A 20,427-nucleotide genomic window follows, 5' to 3' on the forward strand; every position below is an offset into this window, starting at 1 on the left:
TGTAGTAGATTTTTTTCCTAATTACTGGATTCTGCTTATTGTACTCCGTTTTTGTGTAAAAAATCTAAACCAAATGCACAGATTTTACAAAGTTTTGAAAAAAGTTTTTATGATTCACCCAACCAATGAAAAAGTGGGAAAAATTCTGCAATAGTTTTAATATTATCTTAGTTAAGGAATGCCTCCTAAACTTATATTATTATTATTATTAAACTATTAGAGATAATATTTCACTGGGCCCCCTTACTTGTTATATTTTAGGTTTTCATTCCAGTTTTCTCGATTCAATTCTTTTTTGGCTAGATTTCTACGGCTTAAAGCAGAATAATCAAAGTAATGTTATAATTTTTCCTCCTCAGGGGGGCGCTTGAGTCAAAAAAATTGCCTCCATTTCCCTTGCCCCCCGCCTCATTAATCCGGGCTTGTGTAGGTTAAATTTTCTAAAAGTTCTAATTTTTTATTTCAGAATTCAAATTCTCAAAACACAATCAGTGACTGATTTAAATTAAAAAGCTAGATAGAAAATACAAATAAGCTCTAGAATGGTCAGATCATCTTTAAAAAAAAATCAATGTCAAGTGCCAGAAAGTCGATTTTTAACCAAAATTTTTTTTAATCAACTTAACGCCAGGTTTTGACATTTTATGATTGTTCAAATCATTTGGCATCAAAATGAAATTTTTTTTATATAATTTCCATGTGTCTGCCATTTGGTTTTTGAAATTAGAAAAACCGATACTTTGAGAGCTAAAAGAATTCGGTATCGAATTTTGAATACGGTGAATGCGCCAACATCACCTTTTCGATAAAAAGCTTCATAAGTTCCCAGAAAAAAAATTATTTTGTTTTTTTTTTATTTCTCGAAAACCAAACTTCTTTCAGTTAACTTTGTACACTCAAAAAAAAAAATGTAAGCCTCTTAACGTACTTTATCATCCAGCTTAAACTCCATTTGTTTACATTTGGCGCATTCGCCCGATTCAAAATTCCCTACTGAATTACCCTGCAAAACGGTTCCCTTTTTTAGAGATGAACTTTTGAGCAAAACTTTTTAACTCTCCATGTATGGTAGAGCTGAAGTCTAAAGAAAAAAAAATCTGAACACAATGTTTTGATAGGAAAAAATCAATCCAAAGGAGCTTCATTTGGGAAACTGCATGATCAAGCATACCTCGAAGTTCCTTCCAGAACTTTCCCGTTCAATATGACCGATCATCAATAGTCATTAATTTCGTCAATCCGTTTAGCCAAACATTCGATGTTTCTGGAATATTCTTTTGATTAATCATCAAGTGAAGAAGTTGGCAAAAATCTATAAAAAAAAAACTCTCAACAGAAGTAAACAAACTCCATGTAGGCAAGTATAATCGTAATGTGGATGACTCGCAAACGCGAAGGTGAGATTCCGCGGTCGTCTCGTCTAGCAGCAAACTCGAGCCTCAATTAGCAGAGGTCAGAGGACCTGTTCTCAGTCAGAGGACTTGTAGACGATAATTACGCCTTCAAAACTGGTTCTTGACGTGTGAACAGATTGGGTCTGCTTGTTGTTTTTAATCCACTTTGAGATCGAGTTGTAAGAAAAAAAAAATTCAAAATATGTGATATCGTTTCACATATAAAAATTGTCTACCGGACCGATTCTTTCAACTGCATTACAGATTATGGATTTCGTAGGTCAGGTCTTAAAACAAAGCGTGATCAACTTGCTTCTTCTGAAAATATTTCATGCAATAAGGCCGGAAACAAATTTGAGATCCTTCTTTTGTCACTTGAAGTTGAAGCATCACAAGCGGAAGATAATAATAAAAAATCCAAATTAACAATAAATTGAAACATGTTGGACAAAAGCTTGCTTGCAATATACAACAATTAATCGATTATTTTTATTGATTCGATTGATTTGATTGAAAGCATGTTTCATAATAAGTTTCTGAATGCACACAAGAGATTCGGATACAATTTTTCTTAGCAAACTATAATTCAGCCATTTTAGAACTTTGACGTGCCTTCAAAGTTCCATAAAAGCTGAATAACAAATTACTACATAAAATTGTATGTGGAATTTTCAATCGCTTTTACGTTTTTACTATTCAAAATGTTTAGAAAAAATGCTTTTCGACAAGCTCTATGATAATCTTCAACCAAGAAATATCACATCTATTCTAATTAGCTAGTCACCAATCATTCGGCCGGTATGGCGCATGATGTTTTTTTAAATAACAACTACTGTATCGCACTTGGTCCCTTGGAAAAATAGCGAGGGCAGGTTTGTGTCCAGCCAGACATAAACAGCAAGTTCCATAGCTAGCCGTTTAGTTGGTCCATACAAGGGAACCTTTAACCGGACCAGACATAAGACGAAATTCGTGCCGCTTTCTTGACGGAATTTATATCATGAAAGAGCGCCAGTACTTACCCGCTCTAGGAGGTTTACTTACCTGATCGGCAGTAAGTAATAATCGGAACGTCCTCGACATTCACCAAGTTCGCGGCTGGCAGGCATGATGCCGGTCTTCTCTTAAGCGCCTTTGCGACTTGCCGTAGCCGCAGCCTTGAGCTTCACCGTTGACCGGTTCCTCGGGCCAGGCTGCCTAGTTAGTCTGACTTTGCTTCGGTGAACTCTGCTTATGATAGCTAAAGTTGCTATATGGAGCCATTACTTAAAGAAGGTGTGAAGAGGAATAAGGAGGATTCTAGCAGATCAACAGCAGTTGAACGAATCGTAAACATAAACATTCCTGTATTTTCAAGGGGCGATGAAATGCGGTCTTCTGAAATAAACTCAGAAAAAAAGATTCTGACCTCAGGATTGAAATCTTGATTCCTAAAATTAAAACCCTGAGTAAAATATTGGATGCAGAAAATTCAAACTTGAAGATCAACCGTCTTATACCCAACCCCGCCCTTAGATGGGGTTTACTTAAATTGGCCTTAAATAAAAAAAAAAACATTATTTCAACTTATTTTTTGAGCACAATGCTTAATGTAGGTTAATCTAACAACCTATATTAAGGAGCATCCAGACAATGGACGCTTTCTGTTCTGAGCATATCTGGCAAAAAAACCTGAAACCTTAGCATAAATATTTCTTTACTTAATGCGAGCGAATGACGCTGGACTAGTAAACTAAACTAAACTTATAATGAATCTTAGGGCAAAGAGTATCCCTTTGAGAAGATTCATATTTTTTAAATGGTGGGCACATATTGGTCAAATTTAAAGGGTTTTAAAATAGCCGATAATTTAAATTCATACACATGGATTCGACACAGTTCTGTTCGGGGCCCGATGTCTGTTCTCTGTAAAAATACTAATATGATGATTTGGTTTATGGTTAAAGTTCCTTGAGATGACGGTAGCAGGTAGCATTTTTGATTGTTTTTGGAAGATAGTTGAAAGGAGCAGATCCAATGTAAGAAGTTTTGCACTGGCCAAAAGATGTTGAGTTTTCAAAAGCTACAGCTAAAAGAAGCTTTAACACATGAGGAAATTGTAAATTAGTTTTTTTTTTATTTTCATTTTTGTTGCGTCAGACATTCTTGGACCATGTGTTTTTCAATCTTAAAAACATATTGGCAGTTAGGTTTAAGAGTTAAAAACTAGAAGAGATACATGGCACAGTTTCTGAGATCGGCTTGTTCAGTGAAAGAGAGTGCAATTTTGTTCGTCTGTTTCCTCCTAGCTGTTCGGGTAGAGATAATTCACACTGTAAACAAGAGTGTGATTTTCAACACATAAGAGTGAGTGAAAATATTTACATCCACTGATGAAGAGATTTCTCTTCTCCGGAAAAATCTTTTGCACACACAGATGCAAACTGTTTTTCAAAAAAGTCTGGAAGATTTTCAAAAAAATGTCTGGAAAAGTCTGGACGGCGAACTTTGAAGGTGACGACCATTTTTTGAACGCCAGATCGCAACATTGTAGATACTAATTACTTGATAAACGGGCTTGGGATATAGCTCAGTTGGCAAGTTAGTTGCCTCCTGAGCCGATGTCCGCAAGTCGAAGATTAAACATCGAACACCATTGTACCGGATAAGTTTTTAAATAACTGTCCATCAACTGCATCGTTTATATAAAGTCGCGAATGCCATAAACATGGTAAAACGACTATTATTGAAACAAATAAATAATCATACAATCACGCTAAGGTTGCCAGAGTTTTTAAGTATTTATCTGGGCCGGACAATTCCGGGCAATTTTATTTAAATACCTGGCAAAATCCGGACATATGATTTCAAAATTGATGACAAAAAATCCTAGTAACATCCGGGCAAATTTTCTCAAAACCCAGAAATTACTCAAAAAAAATATAGAACCAAAATTGAAAAAAAAAATCATTTCGTCAAAATTCATCGATAGCTTTTAAATCACATGCAAGGTTTCCAAAAAACTTTTCATGATTATTTTTATAAAACTTGCTCAAAAATTTCGTTTTGGAGACCTAAATAAAAAATGTTTACAACACAATTTGTTTTTTTTTTTTTTTGAATAATGTGAATAAATCGGGGCAACATCCGGGCATTTTTCATATAAATCCGGGCAACCGGGCTGGACCGGATTGTTCTCAAATGTTTTTATTAAATATCCGGGCAAACCCTGATCAACCGTTACAAATGTAATTAAAGTGTTTGGGAAACGTTTGTCGACAGCCAGGAAGTCTGGATCGAGGGGAAATTGAAAATCAGAAGCCGATAAGACGACAAAGAGAGTTGCCGGTAGTTTCAAGCGAAACGATAACCTCTCTCTCTCTCCGAGATGTCGCTAATAAGCTGGGTGTATCGTCTACATTCGTGCATCGAGCAAAAAACTAGCCGGACTATCGACTTACAAGAAGTTGGTGACTCCAAATCGCGATGATAAACAAAATATGACGGCCAAAGCGCGATCCCGGAGGCTGTATACGACGATGCTGACGAAGTTTGACTGCGTGGTAATGGACGACGAAAGCTACGTCAAAGCCGACTACAAGCAGCTTCCGGGACAGAAGTTTTATACAGCAAAAGGAAGCGGAAAGGTAGTAGATATTTTCAAGCACATGAAATTGTCAGAGTTCGCGAAGAAATATCTGGTTTGGCAAGCCATCTGTACCTGTGGCTTGAAAAGCAGCACTTTCATAGCTTCCGGGACTGTCAACCAATAAATTTACGTGAAAGAGTGTTTGAATAAACGTCTGCTGCCTTTCCTGAAGAAACAAGGGTGTTCCGTACTGTTTTGGCCGGATTTGGCATCTTGCCATTACGGTAAAAGGCCATGGAGTGGTACGCCGCCAACAACGTGCAGGTTGTTCCCAAGGACACCCTAACGGAACTTAAAGAAGACCAAAAAAATGCTAAAGACGAGCAGCAGTTCAAGGCAAACTGGCTTTCTGCGGCGAAGAAGGTGGACAAGGTGGCTGTACAAAATCAGATGGCTGGGGTTAAGCGTAATGCCCGGCAATTCGGATTTGGAAAAACGAAAGCCTAACTGATTATTTTTCCTATATTTAATACTTAATATATTTGAAAAAGAAATTAAATTTGATTTTAAAAATAAACGATTTCACCGATTTACACGCATTATTTTGATTGAGTGTTCATATGAAGGTTTTTCATCTTTTTGAGGTAGACTAAGCTAGATGCGTTAAGACGTTAAAGACCTTTGGTTCATCCAGGAGAAGCAGATCAAAGGCAAAGAACTGATTGAAAAGATCAATCTTTAACGATTTCCGCACTTTAAATACGCCTAAAGGAAGCAGTGATACCATATGGTTTTAATAAAAAAAACTGTTAAAAAAATTTCAAGTTTAAAACTCCAAAAAAATGTTTTGCCGGCATCAACCGGCCTTATAGGATTCGATTAAATCAGGTGTTCAATTCGAGGATTCAATTTACTTAAATATTTTGGAAATAAACGAGAACCACCAAATTATGCCACGCGCTTTTTGCCTCTCCAATAAATCTTCAAAAGTCAAGCCAGGAAGCCAAAAAAAAGAAGCCACTCCCGCCAGATACAAACTACCCAAGAAAAAAAACAGAACGAAACAAAAAAACTGACCGTTATCAGTAAATTTTGAACCGTTTTTCAACTTCCGCATCAAGCCCACAACAACGACGACTGTGAGGAAACCGTTCTGATTCCGGTTTATGTGTTTGCTTTTTTGAAATTCATATCAACCTCTAAACCGGTTGACATCTGAGTCTCGATTTTTATTAATAGATCGAAGGCGTGTTCATCTTTATTTTTTATACGCTTCTAAAATGCCTCACACCTGATGGATCAATGAGCTTTTCGATTAGTTTTTAAATTTGTTTCAAAAACTACTTCAAAACGTTCAAAACAGGAAATTATTTAAGCCCAGAACAGAAAATATTCAGGAGGATGTGTGCGCTTTTAACAAACAATATTTTTTCTTCACTTTTCTGAACCAGTTATTTACTTTTTATTTATTAACGTCCCTATGCCATCATCATTAATGAGAAAATTTCATTGTGGTGCAGGAATAAGGTACCGAAGGCAGGATTCAGCACAAACAAGCCAGCATTCTGAGCAGTAGAGCAACAACCGGCAAAAACAGTAGGAAAAAAACTAGAAAATAAGAACGCGCCCGCGTTCTTTTGAAAAGCAGCATAGTTTTGCGCCGGTAGCCTGTTTCTTTATTTCAAACGGGAGAAATAAGAAACGCTTCGTTAATTTTTTTTTCATAGGTTAAAATATTAAATAAGCTTAATTTTGCGGGAAAAGTGGTTAGAAATAAACAGATATTTTTAAGCATTGATCGATAAATAAAAAAAATTCTTTAAATTTTTCATATAGGACCTTGATGAATACTTACTTACGTAATGATACCGAGTTGATTTTTGCAAAGGAAGTGATAAAAAACCTCCTTTGTTGACGATCCGGACTAGCGTCTTTACTTGGTCCCAGTCAAGATTCTCGTCGACAGTTCGGATTTCGGCTTCTAGCCTCTAGCTACGAGCTTCTGGGTCTGCCTCTCCTTCGCTGTCCTTCTGGATTCCATTCGAGCGCCTCTCTGCAAATCTCGTTTTCATCTTTTCGCAGCGTGTGCCCAATCCATCTCCACTTACGTTTACGAATTTCGATTTCTAGCGCTCTTTGATGACACCGGCGATGTTGATCCTCATTTGAGATCCAGTTGCCAGGCCACCAAGCGCGGATGATATTCCGCAAGCAGTGGTTAAGAAATACTTGCAGTTTTCGGGTCGCTACAGCATATGTGCACCAAGTTTCGCACCCGTTCAGCAATACGGAATTGACGTTTGGGTTAAAGATTTGAATTTTCGTTCGTAGAAAGATCTGGCTTGACCGCCAGATGTTTCGGAGACTCGCAAACGCAAATCCGGGTTTCGATGTCTTATTGAAACCTCCATCAGGCGTTATCTGGCTACCCAAATACTGGAAGCACTAAACTTTCTCAAATTTTGCCCAGCTATCATAACACTGGAGGAATTCCCTGTGTTGATCTCCATCTTAATGGTCTTTCCGACATTGTCTTTGAGACCAGCTGCCTTGGAGCTTTCGGTGAGGTCGTCAAGTTTGCAATGCATATTCGGTTGTCTTTGGGTGAGCGAAACAATATCGCATTTTTAAGGATTGTATTCCAAGGCACGGCGAGCCACCGTGTCCCCTCAAGTTTGGTTCTCTGGGTCCATGGGTTCAATAAGAAGACTCGTGATACACTCCGTGTATATCTCTGTTCTGGAACGAGTTGAACCACCCTAAGCTTCAAAAAAGGACCCAGTAAAAGCATCGCCATGCTGCTGGCTTTAACGACAATTATGCGCGCCAAAAAACATCAAGTATCATCGGGACCGAAGATGATCCTATCAGGGTCGAGCAAAAGTTGGTCCTTGGTTCGACCTCTTTTCCCGACCAGCAATCATCAGAGTAAGACACAGAGTAAGCGGTCCTTGGGACCATGTCAGAGGCCTAAGTGGCCATAGTTTGTGTGGTTAAGCAATTGAAAATTAGTTCTAAGTCGTAATGTCGCAAAATACAGTCCACTAAGTTAGTTAATGTTTTGGAATGAGTGTGTTTAATTTCCCATACGAGAAAAGCTGATGCTATCGCAAAAGCCGTCAGGGGCTATTCCTGAATAATCTCTAACTCTCAAAACTCCCCCCTGGGACCTAGTTCCTACCATGATCTGCTTAACACACAATTCTTCAATAATGGAAGGTCTATTCGCGCTAGTGTGCTTCAAGGATATACTCATAGACGAGAGCATTTTCAGCAAAACTTCACATCCTTATGACTCGAAGTCTCAACTCTCCTCTCACAACTTGAGAACCGACGTCTCCTCGCAATGAATCGTGATTTCCACAGTAACCTCTACTCTTTGCGTCTCGAGATCCGACCCATCCTCGTATCGACTATCTGTTGACGTACGCATACTTCTCCTAAGCACGACTCCAGGCCCGTTCTGACGTCTCCTCGTAATGACTCGAGGTTAACACTTATACTCCTACTCTTCCTCAGACAGGCAAACACCACTTGTTTGGGTGTTAGCAGCGCCAAGCCGAGCCCCTCGGTTTGATCGAGTGTGATCGTGGGAACGTCGACGATCAATTATGAGTGACAGAAGAGGATAGACGTCAAATTGTAAACGGTGGGAGTTTTTGATGGAAACGTGTGATTGGTAGTGGAAGTTTTAAGGCGTGCGAATAACAATTCGAAGATTTATTAAGTTTGCATTAACTATTACGGAAAAAGTAATCTTTTGAGGTGCTAGTATTAGGTTCTTCATAAACCGGTAAGGTCGATGAATAAATTTAGAAGGCTAATTGCTAATTACACAATGCTTCAAAATCAGGTTCTCCAAAAACTGTAATAGTCCAAAATTTGAGGTTACATCACGGTACATTGCTCACCTTAATAGACATTCCTAACTGGTAAGAAGACCACATGGTGATAATTTCGTTCAAGGTATTAACATTCATGAAATTATACAGATTCCGACCACATGAACATCTTGTTAACCTTCCAAAGCCGTTCGCTAAAAATCCGTTTCGAGGAAATTTGAACTGTAGTTTGATTTCGTTCTCCTGGCTGCAAATGTTAACCGATTTGGATGATATTATATTCATTGTCTAGGTAATTTATTCTTATTACACAACATTTCAAAATAAAGTTGATAAGTATTACCAGTTTATCAGAAACTGGTCCAGAAAGTAAAAAGTCCGAAAAATCAATTTTATTTTTAAAATACTCATAACTTCTGACAGCTTTTCTGTATTTAACTGTTTTATTAATGTTTGAAATTGTCAAGAATCCATCTATCCGACAATGTATAGATATGTTGGGGTCCAATGAAAGTGTTGACCGCTATGACTAATCTTCCGGTAGAAAAAAATCTAACTTTAAAAAAACGACATCGAATTTTGGCATTGCTTAGCTGTATTTCATTTCCCAATGAACCGATTTTCATAACTCAAATTTTAATTTTTTGGCGTTGATTTGATCATTATTTTCATAGAACATACTTGGTCATACTTTACCATACTCAAACTTAGGCAAACACTAAATGTAAGTTCCTATATTTTCCTACTATTATAAATCACTAATCGAACTAAATCGTTTTAGGAGATTTTTAATCAAGCTGAATTAAAGATTAAATAATCCAGAAATCGAAAATTGTTTGTTTGACAACGGTATCCTTAACATTGGGTGTCTTCTCTTCGTCAATACAATCTGGGAAATATGGCGAAGTCATATGTTCAAACCAGTAGTGGTACATCACAAAGCATGCATAATCAGTCAGGGATTGCGTCATATGGAAGTCCCGATGTGTGGGATAAGACGATGGGTATCTACCTTCCTTTCACTGATCTACCCCACAGCTACTGCCAGTTGGACATCGAGTCCTCATTAGCGAGATCTCGTAAGTTAGGCGTGTCGTTTCTATCGCAAAAATAGACATCCTCCTCAAACAAAACCAAAATAGGCATGACGCCCGCCACTACGCAGACGGCTTCAGACGAGATGATCCGACATCCACTGATAACCCGCAGGTTCATCAGCCACTGAACGCTGCTAAGTCTCTGCAGGACAACACTGTCAACCCAGGGCCTGCCTCCAGGCCGCCACTCGTTACCGTGCAATTGACGTGGTCACGCTTGACAGTATCCTTGACAGTGACAAGCTTTTGGAATGCATCTAGCTTTCCACTGTGGCAAGTAGCTGAATCTTCGCTGTCGAGGAGCCTCTCTCCAAGAGGACTACATCATCCGCAAATCCTACGAGTTAAGCTCCCGATGGGAGGCTCATTCGTAGGAGCTCGTAGTGCGTGGTGATCCACTGGACCTGGCCAAGTTTTGACCCCTGTGGCACACCCACCGAAATCAATTGTGTCCATATGCTCTCACCAACCATATACTGTAGTTGGCGATTGCAGAAATAACTTTCCACAAGCCTATGCAGATATGCCGGGACCCCCATTTGCGTAAGCAGCGACGCAACCGCTGACCAGCTAATGCTGTTGAAGCCGTTCTTCACGTCCAGAGTATACACCGCGCAAAAGCGGAGATCTCTCCTCTTCGTTAGCTTGATTCTGTCCGCTAAGTCAATGACAGAGGATGGCATCTACGATGCTGCGTCCTCTACGGAAACCAAACTGTTTCTCAGAGAGTTCGCCCTCACTGTACCTCAGTGTACCTCTGAAGTCGGTCCTGAATAACTTTCTCCAAGACCTTACCCGCCGTGTCCAGTAAACAGATCAACCGGTATGCCAATGGATCTCCTGGAGGCTTACCCGGTTTTGGCAGAAGTACTTATTTCTGCTGCTTCTAAGTATGTGAGAAAACCCGTTCCATCACATATCAGAACATTTCGGAGAACTCCTCGATCGCGGTCTTCACTGCGATGTTCGGTATGCCGTCCGATCCGGATGCCCAGATTATCAGATAGGCATCGCACCATGGACAGTCATTGGCATCTCGGCACATAGTTGTTTGAAACGTTCCCTTTTACTTGCATTGATAGTCCTGCGGAGGACCGATCTCGCGCTTGTGAAGAGTGGCCTAAGCTCTGCTCTCTCTTCTTGGGTCCTTGCGTTCTGCATCATGTGCCTTGACCTATGACAGTCGGCACGCAAACCCGCGATTTCCTCTGTCCACAAGTAGACGGGTGGCCTAGTGTTTTTATGCTTGGCTTTTCTCGTCACCGCAGCATCGCAAACGTGAGCTAATACCCTCGTCAGTTTTTTGGTGGACAGGTTGTCCAGGTTTCTGTCCCAATTAAACACCTCGACAAAGACGTTGACCTGTCCTATATTCTCATCTACTTTTTCACGTACTTGAGCCCAAGCGATAGCGAAACGCGGAGTGCTTGTTATGCGTGGAGGCTACCGATGGTGACATCTATGGTTGACTCGGTCCCGGTGTTATCAACTTTTGCCAGGTTTACATTCAGCTTTTCCAGGGCTTCTAGTAGGGCCTCTGACCTCTGAGGTTTGTGAGACTCCATTCTTTGGCCCACGTCACCAGCTATAACGATGGAGCTAAGGATGAACCACGAGCTCGCGTGACTCTACGCCAAACCCAGTATCCAGAAGGTGGTTTAGGCTAGCCGGATACACTGGGCAGGACATGATGCTAGAATGCCGGACGACTGTCCTGCAAAACAGGTGTTCGCTACGGATCCGGTAGGAACGAGACAAGCAGAGGCACAACGAGCGAGGTGGTAAGACAAAGTGGAGCGTGATCTGGCGAATAAGGGATGTCCGAGAAGTTGGAGAACGGTTGCCATGGACCGAGTGATCCCGTTTACTTTGGCTATCACCCTGTCTTCGTTTTCAGTTGCCACTTCTTCTTGTATGGGGAAGCCACCTGTTACCCATATCGTGGTCAGTTTGGAGTCATCGGTCACCCGATCTATTCCATCCGAAGTTCTACGATATGGGTTACTAGCGTGATGTCTAACTTTTCCTCAACTCAAAAGCAGTGGTTGAGTTTGAGTTGGGCGATGTATGCTCTTGGCGCCCGGGGTGGTACCACCTTCGCCTTATTATAGGCTGGGCACCTAGGGTTGCCAGCAACGTGGTCTCCAGCGCAGACATGGGCCTGTGGGCTTGAAAATAAACCAACTCCTCGTTTCCGAGTAGTTTTTTCTCCTCGTATAACAGAGTAAGGCATGCAGGCCTTGCCCGAACTGTATTTCGTGTTCTTTAGCGTTAGGTCAACGGACTTTGCTCAGCCTCAAAATTTCTAACTTGAGGTGGTTAGTTTCTCTAGCAAGTTAAGCCAGCTTGCCTTGTTGGACAAGGGTTAGAACGTTCCAAGTTCCAATTCGTCTCCGTGTTTTCATGCTAAAAGTCGTGGCCAAAGTTTCAGGTTGGTCATTTCTTTTGGATTCCGTAACAATTCTATAAATCGGAAGCAAAAGGTTGATAGCCCAAGGTCCCTATCCCGCGATGGGGCTGCCATCTTGGATTTAGCAGGCGGGAGCCGCATTTCATAAATTCAGTCGCTCGCTGTGACACAGACACTGTTCGAACCGCCCCTGACACCTGGAGAACTAACGCGTGTGGGCCACCTTCTCAGTCTGCATGCGACAAAAGTATCTTTTGAACTATTTACTCCAGTTGAATATTTTTAACATTTTCCGAAGGACCATTATTCAGGTACCAAACGCCGGACTGCCTTTTCCTCATTCATGTCCCCAGAAGAGTAAATAAAAATGTTCTGGTGCAAATCATTTTTTCTCTGTTCTCACCGGTCGTCATCGTCGTCCTCTGTTCTGTGATGCCGTGACGCCGTGATAATATTGACGATTCTCAAAGGATGAGGAGCTGCTAGCCGCGAGCGAAGCGCGAAGCCACACACCGGTTCTTAAAGCTGTTTTATTCTATATGTAGACGACACAACTAGGAACGGTTTGATGTTATAAGAGGTCCTCGCTGGCGCTGACCCAGGTTCAGTTTACTGGATACCGGCGTATCATTCGGGTCAGAAAACCGCGCCTTTCTCGAAGTTTTCGATTAAGTGTACGCGTCGTAATTGTGATTTGTTTTTTTTTAAACAGTGTTCACTCTTCAGCATTGCTTCCTGTTTCGATTGTTCTCGACGCGTTGAGACGAAATTCGAAAGGGGTCCTTATTATTTTTAGGGGGTTTCTTAATTTTTTTTTTGTGAGAAAAAAATCGGTATAATCAAGTCTGAATATTAACAGATTGTAAACTGAAAAAGCTGACGAGGCGCGTGTTCGAGCATTATCGTTTACAGCCAAGCTGTAATAGTGGAATCAGCTTTCAGTGAATGGACTCGCGTAACGACAACAACATCAATAATAGAGACTAGAAATATAACGTGTCACTCAATTACGGCCTAATAACAACAATATTGCCGGTGGAAAATTGAAGGTTTGAAGCCCTCGTGCGTGGATTGTTCATCAATCATTGATGAAGGGTTGTCCATAAGTTTCTGAGAACAAATGTTTGAATCAATCTCTAAATTTATTTTCCTATGATATTGGAGTTTCATCTGATAAAATTCCTTTGGATGTTTTGGTCTAACTGTCCTTAAGTATTGCACGTAGTTCATGAACGATCCCCGATGTGCTCCTCATCTTCACTTGTCACGGTGTGTTTTAAGAAGTGTTTAGAGAAAAAAAAACAGTAGAACTATTTTTTTCCTACGCGCATAGTAGAGCTTTGTCCAGTTTATTTCCACTATAAATCAAAATTTTATTGACCTAAGGACCTTTTTTTGAAAATATTCTCTATAAAATCTATGTAAAAGATTATGAATCTTTGGGATGTTGGAATCTCAATCATGCTGATTCGATCAATGTTTAATACCAAAATAAATAATATGCCTAATTGAATAAAATCAGCAGTGTAAACACATTAACAAAATTTACATTTATGGGTGAAATTTGATAATCAAATTTTTTTTCAGGGAGTTTTTTCGGATTGCAGTCCTGTTTTTAGCAAAAAGACGTATTGATTTACGTTTGCAACGTTTCGATCTTTATAAGATCTTCTTCAGGGACTAAAATTAGTGTTTATTTTGTTGGTTCTGTTGATCATAATTAATGCTTTCTTATCCAAAAGATGCCGTTTTCTTGTATGTGTCGATTCAGCTGTTCGTGTCTAGATGTTTTTTTATCTGTTTTCCGAATAATTGAGGTTTATCAGTGCTTTTAGATATCAGGCGAAGTGTATCGAATTTCTGCGTACATATGTTTGCGAATAAAAATCCGTTTGTCTAGTATTTTTGGGATTTTTATCCGCAAACATCTGCACGCAGTAAGTCGATGCATTACATCTTATAACAAAAAACACAAATGAACTAAAATTATTCAAAAAAACAGAAAAAAGACAGCTATACAAGACCGACGAGTCAGTTCTCGCAAGAAAACGGCATATTTTCAAAACAGAACCATATGTTAAAATCAGAAGAACCAGCTAAATAACAACTATTTTTAGTCTCTGAAGAAGATCCTACTAGGATCGAAACGTTGGAAACATAAATCAATAAGTCGTTTTTGTTGAAACAAGACTACAAGCTGAAAAAACTCCGCGAAAAAACATATTTCCAGTCGAATCATCTACTTCAAATAAAATAATTATCACATCAAATACTCGAATAAGCATTTATTTGAAATGGAATAAAAATGTAGAAAATAATTATAAAATGTTTTTTTATTCTAAATTACTTGGATTCTATTGAGTTCTGATGTTAAACTGTATTTGAGAAAAATGCTTGTAAACTACCTTAAAAATTGTTCTTGGAGTTTTCATTCTAAAATAATTTTTTTCGAGCATTCGACACTGTTAAGAACATTTAAAACTTTTTCAAAACTTCCATAAAATGGTTCAGAACGCAAAAATCTCAATTTTCTCATGTTATTCCTCTTCATTTGGAAACGTTTCAATCAAAATAAATTAAAAAAAAAATACAAAAACAGCAAAACTTTAAATTAATTTTTTTTGTAGAGAAATGAATCCAACTGTAAGTTGAAATTTCGGGGACTAGACAAGATTAAAATTAATGTAGAAAAACATGTGAAAAAAATTCGCCTTGTCTCCCGGTAGGACTTGAACCCACATCTGCGCCTCTCCGGGGCCCATGTATTAACATTCTACTACAGGAGACAACCTACGCCAGGGCCCCGGAGAGGCGCAAGATGTGGGTTCAAGTCCTACCGGAAAACAAGGTGAATTTTTTTCACATGTTTTTCTACATTAATTTTCATCTTGTCTAGTCCCTGAAATTTCAACTTACAGTTGGATTCATTTTTCTACAAAAATAAAAGTTTCGCTGACTGAATGTTTGAGTCAAGACCCATCTCTGGGTCACAATTTAAAAACTTAAAATTATTTTTTTTTTCAAAGACATTTTTTTATCGAAAAGACATACATAACTTTGAGCAACTTTTTTCAAATGATGTTTAGTTGTTGATTGCCCAAATTCTTCACAAAGTTTTTACCTTATTTGATTTTTTATTCTGATGTTTTAATTAAAGCTTAGATTGTGCATTTTTATTATAGTCAAAGAATATTTATTTGATGTAGTGATTTTAATTTCAAGCAACAGCTTCAAAAGTGATATTTTTTGGGTTCTTTTTTCAGTTGGTTTCCAGTCAGTCGAAATAATACCCGCACAGCTCAAAGATAAACATAAAAATACTATTTCATGTTGAAAAAAGTTCTAAAGTTTTAATAGCTTTGCAAACAAACTGCGCAATATAAACTTGCTGATTTAGACTAGTTGGACTTTTTTTTTGCAAATTGTAAAGGGTATCTCAAATCAAAATGCATCACTTTGGAAACGTTTAAGAAAATCACCTTTTGTGTGTTTTGCTTGAAAATTTACATAGAAAATAGCTGTAAATGTATTTTACAATGTATTTTTTTTTTGAAATTTTAAACGATGAAAAAATTTAGTCCAAGTTATTCTGCGCAAATTAAAAAAAAAACTCAACACTTTCAGAGGGACGCTTTAAAAAAATTTGTAGTTGAGTTACAACTATGAGTTCGGAATTGCAAATTTTAATAACATTCGAATCAGTCGATGAATTTTAAGATTTTTTTTCAAATTTTGTAAACTAGTATAATTAAACTTAAGCGGCTCTTAAATAGATGGGTTTCATTAACTGCTAGATAAATTCAATAGGACAGAATTTCAATTCCTTAATTTTTGCACTACTGAGGCAGTCAAAATAGCTAACAGTTTTGGATTAAGTTTTTGGATGGTTATCGTCAGAAAACGAACATTTTTGACGATCAGTCTTTCTTATCAGAACTTATTCTAGACATGGGGATTTTTTTTTATTATTTAACGGGTTTGCGCTGGGAATCTTCTGATCTTCCCCTAAAATTGCAAAGTGGGGTAATTCTGATGACTTAAATAATATGATTTTTTCAGATTTCTCAAATTTTTATTTTTGGAGTTTGCAAGATTTTTTGTGAATACCATATTTCAAGGCTACATAACTTTTTTTTTCTCAAAAGAAATGTTTTCGGTGCGAAAAAAAAAGATTTTTTATAATTATTTCTTTCATAACTCTTAAAGGAGTAATTGGGCCACTTTGGTGTTTTCAGTTGAAGGTTGCATCATAAATTGGGCTATTGAATAGTATTTTTGTCAGAATATTTGGAGATGCAGATGGAACTTTTGGACATAATTTTAAGCTTATTTACAATTTTTTATGTCAAAGGTGATATCTCAATTTTTTTTTCAATTTTATTTGAAAAGCTGCGCTGAAAACTTCAATGAGTTATAATGTGCTATTTGATGATTTCCGTTGAAAAGAAAAACGTTTATATATCGCTTGGAAATATGTTTTTTTTTTAATTTACAAACAAAAAATCTAACCAAATCTTAGTAGAAAAATAAAAATGTTAGAAATCTGAAAAATACATGTGTTTTAGTGTCGTAAAAATGAACACAATTTTCAATTTTGGAAAAGATCTGGAGACCCCCGGCGCAAACTGTTAGATGGTTAAAAAAAACCCCAAATCTTAAAGCGGGTTACTTTAGAGTATCACTTTTGCATCCCACTGTTCAAATTTTAGTACTTTTAGTAATCAACTTTAAAGAGATTTTTCCACTTTGCAACGTGACAAAAGTGTTATAAAACTTCAACAGCGATTTTCCTGAAACATGTCTAACAGTTTCTACAACCTGTTAAAAACTGACCATACTTTTGATTTTTTTTCTTAGTTTCGTTTTGTCCCGCTTTTAAGAAATTATCCCGCCGTCCCGTTTTTTTCTTAAAATGTCTCGCTTTTTTCTGAGATTTTTTTTTTGTGGTAGACTCAACTCTTTCCTATTCTACCACTTCAAAATAGTTGGTCCGTTCTCGATGGGAACGCTTTTTATAAAATCTTCCCTCGATCATTTTAAACTCCTGTCATTTTCGATGAATTTCAAAACTAGAAATGTGAAATACTTAAAAAACGTGACATTCACCGATAAGACTGTGAAAATTAAACAACACTTTTTTGAAGTTACTCCGACTTAGACTGGAGAAACCTTAATTCCGCCTCAATTTAGATGCATTGGTTCAACACAGAAAATCATTCATATTTAATGTTTTTTTTTAGTGTTTTTTTTCTTTAATAGCAACATTTTTTATTTTTTTATTTTTAGAGCAAAGCACTCGTGTTGGAAGAATTTTGAAACTTCAAGCACATTTTGAAAATTGTCACAATGTCAAATTGTTTTCAAGATTTGCTGCCGTCAAATTTCTTGCAACACTGTTTCTATTTCAGGCGTATCTGATATAAATCCATCTTTTTTTTCATCACAGCATGCAAAAATAGACATAGTGTTGTAAAGAAAAATGACGGCCGCAATTCTTAAAAACAATTTGACATTGTGAAATTTTCAAAATGTGCTTGAAGTGTCAAAATTTCTACCATTTTCTTCCAACACGATTGAACTTGCTCTTATTAGACAAGATTTAGTAGCTCGTTTAGTTCTTAGCATTCAAGTTTCTCAGAATATTTTCCAAACATATAATGACCGGACGAATCTGGGCAATTTTATTTTGAAACCCAGGCAATATCTGGGCAAATATGGTTTAAACCACGGAATTGTTCAAAAAAAAATTTTTAAAAAAAACTTCAAAATATATTGTTAAACACATCAGCAGATTAATCGTATTTTAGGCTTTCAAAAAACTGTTCATGATAATGTCCATAAAACTTGCTCAAAAAATTTTTTTTGGACGCATAAATAGAGAAAAAAATTACTCAATCTAAGTTTTTCTGGCCAATTTCGGAAATGAAATGAATAAATCTGAGCAAAATCCAGGTTTTTTTTACAAAATTCGGGCCTGATAAGTCCGAACTTTTCCCAAATTTTGTGTAAAAAAACAGAGCAAGTCCGAGTAAAACCGGGCAAACCGGCAAGCTTATTTAGCATCACCATATCTGGTTCTAGCTATGTCAATATTTTAATTATGATGGCTCCAGATGTTTCTCCGAAATCCTAGCAGAAATCCTTGAATGTGAAGCTTTAGGAAAAAATCAAATGCCAGATATAACAGAACAGGAATACCGAGCGAAAAACTAAATATTGTCGACTTGAGTGTTCACAGTAGACAAAGATGAAAGACTACTTGAGCATTCAATCTTTTATAAAAAAAAGTTCATTTCTGTACAAAAATTATCTTTAATAATTTACGTAAAAAATTTAACCACACGAAGAATAAAAAAACATTCCAAATAATATTGAGTTTTTTCAACACGAGTAGATGTACCGTGTTAAAACAGCCTTGAATTAAAAAACACCGTGCCAATTGTAAAAAAAATGTGTTCAGGTCCTGTTAACTTTGAAATCCATTCGAAATTTTGAAGATTTGACTAAAAATTAGCTCTGAAACATGACAAAGAGACAAATCGGACATAAAAACTAAGATCTAAGATGTGAGACATTAAACTGAGTTGATTTGGGATCATTTTCGCATTTCGCAAACCCTGGGGTCTGAAAAGCTTCGTCTTGGTCCAAAACTCATCAATGATTTTTAGCAGAATTTTTAAGTAACGTTTACATGAGTAAATTTGAACTTTTATGTTTGTATAGGAAAATTGAATATTTTGTACTAAAAATCAACATCATTTTTGTTTCTTCTGTGGAATAGAGCTAGCTGATGGTTTATGTGCCAATTTATAAATTTCTTAAGGAATTTTTTCGCTGAACAATTTTGTTGAAGACCGTAACTTCTTATCATATTAGGCAAAAAAGTTATTAGCTGTTTATTAGGGGTATGTCTTTTCGCATTGATAAACAATAAATTAAATTGACATCACTGCTGGGTGCCTGGCGAGGTATTGCATGACTACTTTTCGTGCAAAACTTCGAGAGGCTCCAGCAGTGATGTCAATTGAATTTATTTTTCATCGATGCGAAAAGACATACCCCTGATAAACAGCTAATAATTTTTTTGCTTAATAAGATAAGAAGTTACGGTTTTCAACAAAGTTGTTCAGCGAAAAATTTCCTTTAAAGAATTTATAAATTGGCACAAAAACCATCAGCTGGTCGGTTCCACAGAAGAAACAAAAATGATGTTGATTATTCAGAACAAAATATTCAGTTTTCCCATACAAACATAAATGTTCAAATTTACTCATGTAAACGTTACTTAAAAAATCTGCTTAAAATCCTGGATGAGCTTTGGACCAAAGCGAAGCTTTTTGGACCCCAGGGTTTGCGAAATTCGAAAATTATTCCAAATCGACTCAGTCTGGTGAGACATGAAACATGCAACTTTAACTTTAAAAGTGAAACGTGAGACATGAGATTTGAGAAGTGTAAGAAGGGAGAAGTAAGACCTGAGACACAAGGACTTTGATACCTGGACAAGAGATCTGAGACTTGTGACCTGAATCCTGAGTCCTTGGACATGAGATATGATACTTGAAAGATTAGACATGAGATATGAGACATGAGACATGAGACATGAGACATGAGACATATGAGACATGAGAAATGAAGTGAGAAGTTGGATGAGAGAAGTGAGTCATGTCTTACTTTTAATGTCTTATGTCTCATGTCTCATGTCTCATGTCTCATGTCTTATGTCTCATGTTTCATGTCTAATTTTATAAGACTCTCTTTTCACGTCTTGTTACTTTACAGGGATTTTTTTTTTCGCCAAAAAACGGGCATAGCACTGGAACAATTGAGAAAAATCTTGAAAATAGCTGTGCAAACAAATCGTGTAAAAATAACCTCGCTATATTTGGACAAGTTTAACTTTTTCAAATTGTATCAATAAGTTCTCAGGGATTTCAATTGCTTGAAGTATTAGGCAGCTGTTGATAATGTTCCTTAAAAGTTAAAATAATAAAAATGCATGGCTGCAAATTTTCAAGAACCCAAAGAAAAAATGGTTTCACCAATCAAATATTTTGATTTTGTCTGAAAATCACTCAGAAAGACCTAAATTTTCATTCATGAAAAATTAGCTTTC

The 20,427-nt window shown here is 37.3% G+C and overlaps 1 protein-coding gene across 3 annotated transcripts in view; it reads left to right on the forward strand.

Moving 5' to 3' along the window:
- LOC129759904 (short-chain dehydrogenase/reductase family 16C member 6) overlaps positions 1-20,427 on the forward strand; it is a 78,011-nt gene that overhangs the window by 24,255 nt on the left and 33,329 nt on the right. The window contains exon 1 of one of the 3 annotated variants that reach the window (XM_055757493.1): positions 13,030-13,090. The exons of the other annotated variants lie outside the window; for them this stretch is intronic. The gene's annotated coding sequence lies outside the window, so the exon portion shown is untranslated. Of the gene's footprint in view, positions 1-13,029; positions 13,091-20,427 lie in introns of those variants that run through there. 3 annotated transcript variants of the gene reach the window in all.

Source organism: Uranotaenia lowii, chromosome 1 (assembly GCF_029784155.1).
Source record: "Uranotaenia lowii strain MFRU-FL chromosome 1, ASM2978415v1, whole genome shotgun sequence".
NCBI lineage: Eukaryota > Metazoa > Arthropoda > Insecta > Diptera > Culicidae > Uranotaenia > Uranotaenia lowii.